The sequence below is a fragment of the Zonotrichia albicollis genome, chromosome 1, assembly GCF_047830755.1.
Source record: "Zonotrichia albicollis isolate bZonAlb1 chromosome 1, bZonAlb1.hap1, whole genome shotgun sequence".
Lineage (NCBI taxonomy): Eukaryota > Metazoa > Chordata > Aves > Passeriformes > Passerellidae > Zonotrichia > Zonotrichia albicollis.
This window is the reverse complement of record NC_133819.1, coordinates 120,960,508-120,976,226: the sequence shown is the minus strand read 5'-3', so window position 1 is coordinate 120,976,226 and position 15,719 is coordinate 120,960,508. Positions and strand designations below refer to the sequence as shown.

The 15,719-nt window shown below is 35.7% G+C and overlaps 1 protein-coding gene and 1 long non-coding RNA gene across 11 annotated transcripts in view; both read right to left on the bottom strand.

The window, feature by feature from the left end:
• Positions 1 to 15,719, bottom strand: part of C1H8orf34 (chromosome 1 C8orf34 homolog) — a 156,672-nt gene that overhangs the window by 70,360 nt on the left and 70,593 nt on the right. The gene's annotated exons all lie outside the window — the stretch shown is intronic.
• Positions 3,297 to 12,786, bottom strand: LOC141730911 (uncharacterized). The gene is made up of 2 exons (XR_012582780.1): positions 5,620 to 12,786; positions 3,297 to 5,439 (listed from the first exon to the last, which is right to left on the bottom strand). It is a non-coding gene; the product is annotated as an uncharacterized LOC141730911 (long non-coding RNA).

Here is a 15,719-nt window from a genome sequence, read left to right as displayed (position 1 = left end):
AATCCAAGCAAATTCTAAACAACAGGCAATCAAAAAGATAATTCCCAAGTAACGGGTGGCATAACTACAGTATTTATAGAATTTGGAAGTTTTAACCAAGAATTTTAGGTTCCTTAAGCAAATATATTATTCAAGCCATTTCACCAATGCTTTTGAACACATGAATAGAAAATTAATATTCAAAGACAAAAAAAATAACCACTGCTTTGTGAGACCTTAACAATATTTTGCCCTGGTAAGCAGACATATATTTAGAACAAATTTCACCCAAAAAAGTATTGTTTTTATCAAATCATTATGTGAATATTCATAAAAACCCCCACAATGATAAATTCAACCAAATTATTTGTGACATAACCTAGTTGCTACCCATTTCCTGAAAAACATCAGGAAAACAAGTTCCTCTCAGAAATATTCAAATGTGTCAAAAGATTTTTCTATCCCTCTGAGGATATCCAAGTAAGCATGAAAATAATTTCATAAAATCCCCCACATGGACACATTTCCCCATACAGCCAAATGGAGAAGCAGGTCTGGAAACTATTGTTAGACACCTTGACAAGTCTCCTCTACTCCCAACATTACTTAGAGTACTTCTGCAGTTTGGTGATGGTGATTGAATAATTAAATCTGTGACGTTCTGAGGAATTGTCTCTCCACAGACATTAACTCAAATTTACTTTTAGTCAATTATACGCTAAGAAACTGACAGAGAGTCTGAAACAGGAATTAAATGATACATAAAGTTCATTTGTATACATAAAATTACTAACATTCACTCAACTGAATATCCTAAATAAAAATAGAGTAATCCGTATGTCAAGAAAAAGCATTTTCCTGTGACGTGCCAAAATAATCTTTTAGAGAAGGGGCAGGTGAGCAAGAGGAAACAATTCCATTAAAGCAAGCATTAATTAGGATTGATGGTATTCTTTACAGAATGGTAGGAGAGAAATGAGGACTTTGGTTCACAGTTCAATGTCTGAAGGAAACAAATGTTTAGTCACTTCTTTGTACTGTAACAGGGAACTATCACAGTGAATGGTAAGATCTCAGTAAGGTATGTGCAGGACACACACCCAGTTCTCTTGTGTCCATGAAACCAGCTGATTTGCCTTTAGGCACTCTGAAATCTACATGCAACAAGAGGAATATTTCTACATGAAAAAACTGTAAAACAGGCACATGGCAAGCATGGCTAATTCTTCTCAATCTCAAAGTTTAATGTTTTCAGTTTAGTCAAAAGATTACATAGGAGAATAAAATTAGTTAACCTTCATTTGCATTTCACATAAACAGTACACAGTGATTTGTAATAATGATTTAAAACAATAAATGCACTTTTATATAATACAAATATTTTTTCTAGCGTACTGGACAATACTTTAATTGTCTGAACAAACTTGAAGCTGTAATTACTCATCAGAAGAAACTTGAAGGAAGAATAAGAAAGGATTACATGAAACATCACTTTCATACTTCAATGTCAGCATTTATAGATTTAAAAATAGGAAAATACTAAAATCAATAAGATTATAAATTCTGCAAAAATGTAGGAATGTTTTGGACAAACAGAAAGTATGCTCTTTACTTATGTTAAAAAGGACAAATATGTGACCATCAGTTGTTTTATTATGCATTATGCCTTTAAGAACAATTTTGTTCTTTTATGGTTTCATTTACACCACCTTTTCAAGTTTTTATTCTCATCATATTGAAAATCAAACAATCTCCTTGTAACTTTTGGTTTTAATAAAATAAAGGGAGAATTTTTTTGAGGGCACAATTGGATTTTTCTCTCTTTGCATCTGGTTAAAAATCAATACTGACAAATCCTATTATTTGCATATTTATTTATATTTCACTATTCCCAGGACTGTAAAGTTTCTCTGAAGAGAATTAAAAACAATGGAAAAACTATAGTTCTTTTCATTTCTATTTTATTCCGTCCTTATTGGATACTTCAAAGATATACCATTTCTTTACAGAGAAGAAATTTCTACATCAATATAACCTAGAAAACAGTAAGCCAATAAAAGAAACCTTTGTGTCCAAAACTCCTTCCGTCACAAAGGCACACTGTAACCACTACTGTTTAGTCCAGGAATGTACAACATTATGCATTTACATCACATGCATACACACAAAACCTAGTAAATTTTAATTTCTTTTTCAGATGCTCAGTATCTCATTTTGCTAACCATTTCCATCCTCACTTTTACATATTCTTCCTAAGGTGACTCACCATCTTTCTGCCCATGACTGCACTCCCTCACAGCAAAACCTTGGCTTTATATGCATCAGTGGCTAAACTCATATTTTACTGCAGTGAGTCGGCATTTAACTCTTCTAAGTGCTCTCCCTGTGCCGTTTACTGTTCAAAGGCCTCAATGGCTCCAGGAGCAGTTTCAGAACCAGTTTAAGCTAAACAAAGTCTGTGCTGCCACGGGAAGAGTCAGACCTGCTTGTCCCACATGCCAGCTGACCAATTTGTGCATCCTTATGCCAGCAGCCGAGCTCCTGTGGCCCAAAAGGAGCAGGGCTAAGCAGCTCATCTCTCTGAAGGTTCTCCCTTTCTTGCTGCACACGTTTTGAGCTCAGCTCAGACTCTGCAGTATCTTCCCTGATGGTTTTTGCTAAGACATGGAACTCTTAAACAGGCAATCAGAAAATCTGAATTTAAAATACAGCTTAGTATTTAACTCAGGGTCTGTGATATAAAACCAGTTAAATTAAAACAGGGTAATGTCTTGTTATTTAAGCTAAAATAGAAGATATCACCAGGAAGCATCTATATAGAAAAGAGCAATAATAAGTCATCTTAAAATATCATTTTTCTATTCCTTGGAATAAAAAACTGAAATCCTATAGCCTATAATTTGAGGAAATATTTGGTATATATTAGAAATTAATTTGAGGACCTAATACATATAATATTTGTGCATAAACTAAATGCAAAGCAAGAGCTTTTAAAGTAAAATTAAAAAAATGAATAAAAATCCTAAATTAAAACTATCTTGAGATCACTGCACTAGTAAAATTCAGAGAAATACACAGAAATTGTCAAAACTTTCAGAACTCCAAAGCAAAAGGTTAGAAGATAAATTTGCTTCAAAAATTGATATTTAGATTAAACCAATACTCCCAACTGCAGGAATAAAAAATGAAATAAGGACCCCAAATAAAGAATTATGTACAACAATTTCCAGTGTCTACTTTTAATTTTTACAACTCCATTGACTTCAAATTATTTAGTATCAAAAAAAACTTGGATCCTTATATTTAAATCTAGCATATTTCCTCTTTCTTGCCTCATTTTTGCCCATGGCCATGTTTTTTTTTTAAGTAGACTTGCTATTTAGTGTATTCTTACTGTACTTGTCTGTCCCTCACCAATTCAGTTGTCACTAATTATGCACAGGATCCAGAAGCTATTTATGATAACTAACAACAGCCTTCAGCTGAAATGGTCCTTTAGGTTATTTTTTATTTACTTTCAAGCATTCCTCTTTTAAGATGACATAAAGGGATGATTATCCCAATTTATCTCTTCAATAATTGTTCTGTTTGTGAATTTCTCATGTCCTGAATACTTTTTGTCTCCACTACATTTTGCCCTTCATCATAATCCATACATTAATAGTCAAAATGTCTTAGCTACAGTAACACCTACTGCCAGTATAATCACATATAAAGAATGATGTTTTAATAAATTCTGGGTCATTAAAGAAAATGCAAGAGCAGGCACTGGGAGCAGCACTACTTCTGATGTTAGCAGGTGCATTGCAGTTACTACAGAGAACTTGCAAACCCAAGGTACTGTGTACCACAGTGACCCTGGGAACCATTAGCAAAGGCTAATGAGACTCTTGGTCTGCTCAAAATGGCTCACACGTACAGAAGATGGCAGTGGTAGTGATATCTGACTTGGACCGTTTGAAACTATCCTTTTTTTTGGAGGGGAGCCATGACACTTACTGCAGCGCTCCTAATTTTACCTGATGGAAGCAACTTCTTAAAACAGCAATCAAAGCAGACAAATGGAATACTTGCAATTTTAGGTGGGCTGAAGACCTGCATTGAAGTGCAGTTATTTACTTCTTCAGGTTTTACCTCTTTGTTTTCAAACTCATTCTCCTAGTTTTTATCAAAGCTTTTCAAATTGCCTTTTGATTTCTGAAAATATCAGAGGAGCTCCCCTTCTGAAAACCCACATTCATTCCTTTTGTACTTGGCTGTAAATTACCTCCTACTTCACTCTCATTCTTCTACATGTTTATTCTTTCTGTCCTCTTTTTTCATTTCAGCAATTACAACTGGTATTCCACTCTCATTTAGTTTTATAAAATAGAACATTCTCAGAAGTTCTTCACATGCAATACTCTATAAAAAGAATGTCAGGCCAAGCCACAGCTTTTTAGTCTAAGTTTAATATCCTGTTTTCAAGTAAGAACAGGTAATTTAATAAATAACTTTGCATTCTGCCATGTTATTCACGGTTTTGCATATTATTTGCTGTTTGCAATATTTAAAATTACATTTATCTTCTAAATTTTAAATTCAGGCTTGCACTTGTTGTCATGTTGAATGGAAGAAACACAAACCTTGCAGCATATAATAAAATTAAAATTCAGCCTAGCAGGGAAATCAAAATACACAATGAAGGTAGAATTAGTTACTCTGTAAGCCACAAACCTAATGAATCTTGAATTCTCAGGGATTTATGTTACATCTCAATAATTCCCTCATGCTAACGTCAGCTGCTTCCCTCTCTATTTCCTAGAGTATCCTCTCTCTAGTAATCCTGCCCACCTTCTTTTCCTCTCCATTAACTCAAACAGCTTGTCCCAAAATGCTTCAGCAAATCAGCAGATGCTTTGTATGTTTCAGAGCCATAATAGTGATCAATCTGCAGTGGCAACTCTTTACCTTGTACTGAAGCTTCAGGATGGTACTAATGAGATTGGCTTCTAACCAGACACCAATTTCCAGGGAATTGGATGAAATTCCCTGGATCAGAAAATTGTCAGTTTCATCTGAAATTTGACAGTAGATTTAAAAGGGCTAGAACTCAAAGACAGAGTTGTAGGACATCTTACAAAATCATATAAGTCCACACAATAACAGCCTCACTGGAAAACAGGGGCTGAAAACTTATCAGGTGAAAAACTATGTACAGGGGATATCACTATTGGGTAACGTTACTTGTGTTACTGTGAACAATTTCCCCACTGAAATAAACTCTAGATAAAACAAACATTTCCTGTTTTTATCAGCTTTCAGTAGTTAGTAATAAGCTTTAGTCCTTGAAATTCTGAATACATGAAGTCTCTTGCAGACTCACCCGGCCTGAAGTTGCCACCAGGAGAAACCATCCAAACTCCTCTGCCAGACAGTGCTACTCTCCTAGGCAGAAACAGCTTTTCTCAACGCACTGGGCTGAAAACAACAGTGATTCACAAGCTGATTTACAAGCAGATCAGATGTCTCTGCCTTGAGGGTTTCCATATCTATTAAAGACTCAGGGCAAGGCAGATGGCTGAGGGTGGCAACAACCCCAGCCAACAATCTCCTGCGGCAAGTTTGTCAGAAGCCAGACAAGAAACAATTTATACTCACTAATGATTTTTCAGGCCCTTTTTCATTCCTTCTCCAAACTGCTGTCCATAAAACCCTTCAACTTCTCTCTGTCTTCAGTCATTTCCCAATGTCCTTCCCTTCTGCTGTATCTGCTCTGAGATGAGGGTGCCTAGAACAGAAAGGCTTTATACCAAACTGGGATGGGGATAGCTCACTAGATACAAACAGGAACAACTGAAAGACACTTGAAAACAGGATATCCAGTGCAGACAAAGTTATTATTTTGACCTAATAGCATGGGTCAAAGGTATCTGGCTCTTTTTATGTTCACAGCTGTTTCGGGCCTGCAAACATATCATCACAACCATTCATTTTAATTTAGTCGCCTGAAGACTGTAGCAGTAGGACACATCATTCTTTCTAATCTGTTCACGGACATTTCTCAACCACAAAAGACATCTAACATAACATTGTTAATTATTAGAAAATTCTTCACTTGTTTTTGGCCCTGACCATCTTGAATATTTTAGAGTAATGTTATAAATTTCACTTCTCTTATCACCTACCTCCCATTAAACGATAATATTCTAATAGAGGTACTCACTGCTACTGGACTGCTGAAATAATAAATATTATAATGCTTAATGGATTTATTAATTAATACTTTTTGCCACATGGGCAGTTATTAATCAATGACAGCACCTTATTTTTCACTTTATGATTACTTTACCTCTTTAATATGCTTTTGTTTGAGGTTTTGGCAGAAGTTTTTTTCAAAAGTCTAAGTAAGTCATCCCTACCAGTACCTACTAGCCAATATTTTGCCAACACCTTCATAAATCATAATTACACACAGTCAAAAATGAAAATATACTTGTACTCAAGCCTAGTCTCTAGGAACATTTCCTTTTTTAAGCTTGCTAAGGAGAAAAATTAACTTGACATTACTATGAACATACATCGTTCAAAAGCAGAGAAAAATCCCTCATACTCAAATGGTTGGTTTACTAAACATTGAAAGAAAGAGAAGCAATAAGTAAATATTTAGTGTTTGAGACCAATATTGGCCTCAGAAGCAGCATTGTAGCTCACATCCTAACAATGTGTTTCTTATGAGAAGTTCTGAAATATTTATATAGAAACTCCTCTGATGTCTTCTTCCTCAGAACTGAATCTAGTAAGCAGCTAACTAAAAATCCATCAGACTGCAAACATAAATTCATACAAAAATTGGAATACAATTTTTTTCCGTTGGTCATACTCTGAAACAACTTTTAAATAAATTCAATTGATTTAGTTTTAATGCAAAATAAACACATTTTAAAAAATTATATTTTCTGGTTTTACTACACAAGATGCTGGTTAATAAACAAGTACTGGGCTCCACAATTTTTTCAAATAAAGTTATTTGTTCAAAGATATTCAGTGTGAATTAATGACATTGGGACATTGCATACAGCTGACACAAAACTGTTGTTTTACCTATGACCAAAGGAATGCTAGTAACATTAAAGAAAACATCTTCTTGACTATTCTTTGAATTGCAGGGTGCAAAAAAAGAGTTCTGATATACACTGATTTTTTTTTAATCAGGGGAGCTTGATAAGCCAACAAAATCTTCACAAACACTGAACATAATTACATGCTCTTGAATTCTGCTAATCATGATTATAAATGATCTTCATAGAGAAGTTACTTGGAATGCTGCATAAATGCAACACTACACCAAGAGTGTCAACAGAAATTTTATGCTGTGGCAAAAATTATAGTAAAAAATGTGGTTTTGCCTTGCCTTCACTGTTGTGTCAGACCCATTCCTTATATTAAATGGTTTTGTAAATGCAGGCATCTTTCCTTTGCATGCAGCCTCACTGCACCAAGAAAAGATTATCTATTTCACAGCCAAGAGCCATTCATTCGGTATTGGGCAGACTGCCTTTAAGAAATTATACAATGCCTAGGGGGTACAAGCACTATTTATTCTCTAAATTTCAGCTCATTTTGTTAACCAAGCATGCAAAAGGACAACAGCTCAGAGCCCATCCTGTTAAACATGTAAAACCACAGACAGAAGTATTTGCCATACTGTTAGTTAAGCAATGCCTTTCCAGAGGTAAAAAGACCACAAGGTTTTTCAGAATTGCACAACTCTTCTGGACCACTGAAAACAGAAATCTACTTTGATGATCACCAACAATGCTCCAGATGCTCATTCCTTCTTTTAGGAAAAACAATTCTGAGCTGACAAAGATGAGTTAGGTGCTACCTGCTCTGTGTTTCAAATATGATTCAGCTAGTTCTAACTGAACATCAAATATATTTCAGCAACAACTGCCTTCACACTAACAGTGGAAGACTGATGTTCAAATGTCCATGTTTCACATTCAAAAACACTACATCATTAGGTTTAAACATATTTAATTCAAAAAATTACCAGGTTTGCTGTATTTCTACCCCATAAAGCACAGATTTACAGCTTTTTTTACCCAGCAACAATGATTTTGGTAGGAACTTCTCACAGATGTTCTTGCTGGGACCTACTTGTTGCTATCATCCCAGCCTGAGAAAGCCTACTGGGCAGCTGTCAGCATCTGCTCTCAGAGCCCAAGGAGCTGGAAGCCTGCAGTTTAAAGAAGCCAGAGCTCTAACCAAATATCAGGTTTACACACTGCACACTGAAGTCAACATGGCATGGTAACCCTGTCTTTAACTGCAGATTTAGACAATAACCACACTTGTAAATTGTGAGCCCCTCTGAGTGAGGTGGCCCAGGCCTGTAACTGCACAACCCACAGAGGGGCTGCCCCTGAGGCACAGATCTTGCAGGTCCCAGCAGCTCCTCTGTGAAAATGATGTTCTTGTTTTTCCTCCACGAACAGCAGCTGGGAAATTGTCAAGAATGCCATTTTCAGCAGCCTGCAGCAGCAGAATCAGGCATCTTCAAACAAAGAGATTTACAAATTCCTTGCTTGGAACAAAACATATAAGAAAATAATAAAAACAATGTCTGCTATTCATCTCACCTTAATATGCAGTTTTCTTTGAGGCATGTCTAAACAGACATGTGATTCATAAATGTCAAAATTTCAAATCTAAATTGCAATTAAAAAAATACTCTGCCAGCTTCAGTGATCCCCAGGGTGCAGGGAAACACAGGAGAAAGATGTAAGTGCTTCTCACAGGAAATGCCCTACGCTTTTATTGGCAACCAATTATGAGAATGCCGCAACATTCATTCTTACACTGTAATTCTTGACTTAAAATTTGTAAAATTACAACAATATTCACTTTCTTGGCAATGAATTAATGATACCCTATTATTTGCAACAAAAAGAAGCAAAATCCTGTAGTCACAGGAGAAAAACCCAAATATTAGGCTAAGAAAATCGCGATTGTTCAGTCAGGAAAAGAGAAGGCTTCGGGGTGGCAACCTAATTGCATTGTTCTAAATACACGAAGGGAGCCTACAAGAAAGAAGGAGAGGGACTATTTACAAGAACATGCAGTGCCAGGACAAGGGAGAATAGATCTGAAATGAAAGAGGGTAGATTTAGATTAGGTGTTAGGAAGAAATTCTTTAATGTGAGGATGGTGAGGCACTGGAACAGGCTGCCCAGAGAAGCTGTGGCTGCCCTACCCCTGGAAGTGCTCAAGGCCAGGCTGGATGGAGCTCTAAGAAATCTGGTTTAGTGAAAGTCACCCCTGGATTCAACATAGGGGTTGGAACTAAATGGTCTTCAAGGTCTCTTCCAACTCAAATCATTTTATAATTCTATGATTATACATATATATGTGCATCACAGACTTTTGCTGGAGTCATTCACATAAATATATACTAAACTTCAAGTGGAAAAACTGACATTTATTTTCTGAAAAACAAAAACCATAATTCTGCATATTACTTAATCTGATTCTGCAGATTTATTTCACCCATCATCCTGAAAAAGTTACTTAAGATAAAGATGCTTGTGAGAAGTAAGCCTTCACCTCCTGAACAACAGTATAACTCTTTTTAATATTCTTATAATAATGCTGAATATATGCAATTTCATCTTTTTTTCCCTTATTTCTTGTACCTCTCAAAAGATCTCAAAGAAAATGTTACTGAGTTAAATGGTTTTATCATTTCTAAGTGTAAGGAGCTCAAAAGTATGTCTCTTCATGTTAAGATAATGATCTATTTTACCAAGGAGTTCTTAAACTTCAGACACTGAAGCAGGAACCCAAAATTTTGTGGCAAGCCATAAGAACTTCAGTACTATCAGACATTTTATTGAGGCTTCCGTGGAAAACATAGTAATTGTGCATCCTTGTGACAGCCTTAAAACTACAATTTTATCCAAAGTTAGTAAAAGCTTTTAGAGCTAGCAGCTCACTCTGCCTGCCATACAGAGATACTGACAGAGGTATCCTACTGGTGAATATCCTACCTCTACATTGTACACTCTTTTCGAAGGCTCCAGCATTGGACAGCTCTTCATTGTTTGTTTTGCTGGACACTTGCCAGCATTGTTTTACCAAGCATCACAACCGACGGCATGCAGGGCAAATGGAGAGAAAATTGAAGGGTGGACTTGGTTGCAAACAGGCACAGAGAACAAGAGCAAATGTAGCCATATATTAAAAAATTACATTCTAAGCATATATTCTAACAAGGACTTCAAATGACATATGCAATAGAAGCTTAAGTCTAGTATTTCTCAAGTTGTGATTAAATTCCTGCCATTTTACCTCTATTCATACTTTAAAAAAAAATTAGTCCTGTGTTTGATAACCCACTTACTGAAGACAGAGCTTACAAAGCGACTGCTCCTTGAAATTCTTCTGGAGTTGTAGATTTGTCAAAAAGTAAATCACTATAAATTCACTTTATTTTTTGCCAGCTAAGTTACAATTATGCCACTCTTTTATCTTGCACTCTTTTCCTGCTCATTGTAACTCACTTCAGTTAATATATAACAAGCCCCAACAAAATAATCTATACTATTCTCCATTCTGCACTCTTATCTCCCAGGAATTACAGTTGAATTGCATCACAGTTTCAGGTAAATACTCTCTAGAGTAAAGTCTAAGTTGAGCTAGTGATGATTTTCAGCAGCAGTATCTATGCAAGCTTACATCTGTTTACAATGATCATCATAGCTTATTATGATCTCTCTGAAGGGAGTATGAGAAATGCCTATGCTCTAGAAATAGATATTATTTAAAAGCATCTTTTGAATAGCATTAGCTTTTTTCACCCCCTAGTCTTCTATGTGGATCTTCTATGTGGAAGTGATCACTCGCACACACACACACACAAAAAGAAGAATCTATCAGCACTGTCTTTTACCCTACCCATTTTTGAGCCTTTAATTTTTGTAGAGCAAGGACTTCTATTAACATTTTATAGCAAGAACCCCTTAAAAAGTAGATGATTATATCCCAATGCTCTGTTTCCTTTTACAAAACAATTTGCGAAACAGACTATTTTTTCTCTTATAAGATAAAGACAAGCATTAGGGTTTTTCTTAATTTAAACCACAAGTTCTCCCTTCTTTCAACAGACTTAACTCAGTCAACTATTTGAGATAGGCTTTTGTATAAACAAATCAAATAATAAAAAATTCAAGTCGCAAATATAGTCACACATTAAACAACTCGCCAGAAAAATAGTGTCAGTATTAGAACCCTTTAAAATTCAATTTTCCAACATGATTCTAAAAAAGTAAAAGGTGTGCTACAAACTAAAAGTATGAATTACAGTCTGAAAAGAGAAAGCAATACATACACAATGAAAAGTTTTCTTTGCTGGAGAGAAGCAAAAATGTAAAGCAAAAATTTTTTTTTGCTTTAAACCCATTTGACCTACGACCTCTTAGAAAAAAACAAATTCTGTTTTAACTTCAGTAGGAGAGGTTTGACAGCAGCTGTAATACTAGCTTCTTATTTTCTGCAATGATCAACATACAATCCAAAAATTAATTGCAAAAACTGCGTATACTTTTGATCAAAATTTAAAACAATCAAACTGTCCCGATTATTCCAATGCAATGTTTTTTCAACACACCAACTGAGAAGTTATGTGAACAGCAAAACTCATCTTAAAGAGAAAGTATCAAATTGGTTAAAATTTTAAACAACTGAAGCTGGAGATACTGAGTCCATTTTTTAGGTTCTATACCTTTACATTTTCTTTCCAAGAGTTTATTTTTCTGGTCTGTACACACAAGGTATTTTTAAACCTTATTTTGTGATAAACATCTCACAGAAATAATATCAATGTTATCCTGAGGAAAAGGATACAATAATCACTGCAACAAAACAAGTAATAATTCTAATAATTTTGTGGCAGGAGGATGAATGAAAGATGACCATTTTGATGATGGGTTTCACGTATCTTCTGTTCCACACTAATTAGTTCTTTTAGCCTGATACAAGAAACTGTAGTTTTGTACATGTGTTTGATTAAGCGCATTGTATCATATACTATGTCACGCTCTTCATCTATAAATCATTTTCCAGCACTACTTAAATGTCACCATTGATAAGTCTATAATTAACTACATGCTAAGTTAATTAAAAATTTAATAAAATTAAATTAAGTTCAAATTCATCACAGCAACAAACTTTATTCTTGCAAAAATATAACTCAGCAACCTTAACTGAACACCAGCAATTCTTCTCCCTCCTACAGATTTATTCCCTCCCCATACCTAAATAACTGCCTTGCAAGCAGATTTACAAAAATTGGGATAAATTAAATATACAAGAGAACTGCAGTGGCAGTCTTTATGAGCAACAATTGTTGATATGATTCTGTCATATTTTGACAAGTGTTGCTCTCTGAGTTCACTTGCTTCTACATTAATCAAGATGACACAAACCAGATATTCAAAATTTGTACCATTAGATGAATAATGCAGCAGGCTTACAGCACCACTGACCTAGACTGGAAAACTGGGCAACTCCCCCCCCCCCCCCCATTTTTTTAAAAAGGACAAATTTGTGCAGTTTCAAATAGCCACTATAAGTAGTCTGGCCAAATGGAGGTCCGTAATGCCTTATTTTTTTGCTGCACCTTTCAGCAGTTATTGACTATACAGAAGAGTAAGATGCTTTCTCCTACGAAAATTTTACTTTCTAATTCAAGGAGTAAAAACTAAGTCTTGATTCTCATTTCTTCTGTTCATTACTTTTATTTGATGCATATTTCTATAATGATAGTTTCACAATCTATGATCAGTGCAAAAAAAAAAAACCAAAACAAAACAAAAAAAACCCAAAAAAAAGTTTATGTAGACCACAGAACACTAATTAAAAATTGCTTATTAGTTCTTGCAGTCACATGTAGTATTCAGCATGAATTTCCATACAACTCTTAGTAAAAGAAATCACCTGTTTTATTTTTATAACTTCTGAATGGAAAAAGTAACAGTAAGGGTTTACATTGTGCCTTTTTTCACCCCGTTTTCTTGCCCATACGGTATTTCTCCCCTGCAACATGAAGCACTTTGTTCGCCTTTTAAACAGATTAAATCTCATCTAGGTTTAGATTAATCAACCCCTAAGGAAAAGCGCCAGCGCCCCCTGGTGGGCCCGGCTGCCCTCTGACAACAGCGGCGTCACTCCGCAACTTCAGCTCGGCCACAGCGACATTTCACTTCGTTCATACTTGCTAATCGTCCACTAGGCTGCGGAACTTGGCCTGTAAACTGCTGAAGGACTCTCTTGTTTACCCAAAACTTTCACTTTTGTACCCGTATTTTTGGTATAATATACATGGAAACGGGTTTATGAGGAATATAACCTCTACGCTCTTTATTTTAGTGGCCTCTTTCACAAAATAATTAGAACTAGTAAATCACATTTATTATGTTGGCTTGTTGTTTTAAAATAAACTGAAAGCTGTTGTAGAACACAAGAATGACAGGCTGAACCTGAACAGTCCAATCCTAGAGCAAGGGGACATAACAGTGCAGATAATCAATGTGCACCAGTAAAGATACCCTAAGGAAGAGTCTGTTTCAGCGAGGCTGCTTGCATTGAGAAGCCTAAGTATGTTCCCAGTGCCACTCACAGTTTTGCACAGTGTTTAAAATTGCAGATTCCTATAAAGTCTAAAGTTATCAGACAAAAGTCCCACCTGAACATAATTCCCATTATATAATTGCAATTTCAGGGTAAACAGCAATTTCAGTATCCCAGTTATAAAGTCTTCAGAGTATAAATCTTTGGTGCAGAATAAAGACATCATTGCAGCACCAATGAGAAACAGAGTCCCAAATGCAGAGCAGTATTTGGAACCAATGTGCCAATACCAGGTACCTCAGGAGCCTCTCAGTCCACTTCTGGAATTCTGTTCATCTCTGTAGGCAGAGAGTGTCTGAGGTCATATCTCAGGGTTTTCACTGACGCAGATCATTGCACCTACTATTTCCAGTGTATTACAGGAACATTTCCTTTCTGGATATGGGAAGAAACTCTTCCAGGCTGTCACAAGTGGCAGAGGCATTAGACTGTGTCGGTGATGAAGAGAACTGCAGAAGATGGAACCCATCCCAGTCATTCTCAGCAAAAACCACGACTTTTTGAGCAACTCATTTTGTCCATGTTCAAATAATTGTGCTAGACTGATAATCAGGATATGAGGTAACCTTGCATCCAAACAAAAACTTTTAAACAAGGTTTCACTGAATTCATGGAACAGTATGAAATTAATAGGGACTTGTTTTAGTAAGAAATCAGTATAAAGCAAGTAAAAATCTTAAGATTTGGCCAATACTGAAATAGAATATTCCTTTATTTTTCTCTATTTTTACATCACTGATTTAAATGAAAACATTGCTTATCCATCAGAGGGGTTTTTTTGCCTTTGGATTATTTATTATCTTAAACACTATTAGCCTCATCAAATTTGAAGAAAAAAAAAATTTGCAAATTCTGTTTCCATTTTTAAAAAGAATGCAAATAAATGAATGTAAGTCCTAGAAATATTAGAACAACAATAATGAATTTTGAAGACAACACAAACTAAGGTAGAGGCTCCAAAGCAGCCAGACCAGGCTGTGCAGCAGTGGAAAGGGATTAAATGTTTATGCCTCAGGCTCCCAGGCTATGCTTTTCCTAGCATTAGTCCTACCTAGCTCCGTAGCTTCCTCTCACTTCCCAAGATGTGAATGCTGTAGCTTCTCTGCAGACTGCAGCAGTGAGCAGTGTGACTCTAATCTCTCTGTTAGATACCACTAAGACCTCATCTCTCACCTGTTCAATAACCAGGACTACCTTGTGTGGGTCACCATAAGAACCCATTCTAAATTATTATATTCACTGCGTTTTACATAACACTGCCTCCTCACCTGTGTCATGATTAAATGAACTATCATAGTCTCTGTGAAGGATTTTGGAGACATGAGGGTGCTGCTAATTGTCTGTAGAAATTCTATCTGCCTTCACATGTAACTCTGTGATGCTTCCTTGCACCAAATATATCCAATTTTATCACCTCGTATTCCACCAGATAAAGTCTCCAGTTGTATCTAAATAAATTCATACAGTCTCTACTGACTTTTAACTGATTACATTTTTTTAATTTTCCATTAGTGTTGCAGTGTGATGCAATATCTTGCTTCACTTATCCCAGGGCTCTATCTGGAGCCCATTGGTTAAGACTAAACTTTCATCTATCCTGTAGGAAGTGTTTCTTTCTTCTATCTAAATATAGGTCTCTATCACACCGTCTGGGATGCCTCCAGCTTTGTGCTTGGAGGACCCATTTTTCCATCTATCTTCTCATCTTCCTATTCCACCAAAAAACTATCACTTAGGTGAATATTTAGAGCTAAATGGGGAAAATTTATTACTTCTACTAACTTTTAGTCATAGCATTTCACCTCCTCATTTTAAATTCCTGTTACTACCCTCACAGCTACTAAGCTACTTATCAATCTTTAAAGCCTGCAACCATTTTTTAAATTACTTGCTCTAAAGAGAAAGCAAAAACTGGAAGCCATCCACTACCATCTATTTAGATAATTTCAGGGACGTATTTCAGTCCACTTCAAAGGCTCAGGAAAGGTAAACAACTGTAATGTGCTGTAATTACTTGTCTAGGTCATTTTATATTTAACTTTTTATATGTACAATTTTCCTACTAACTA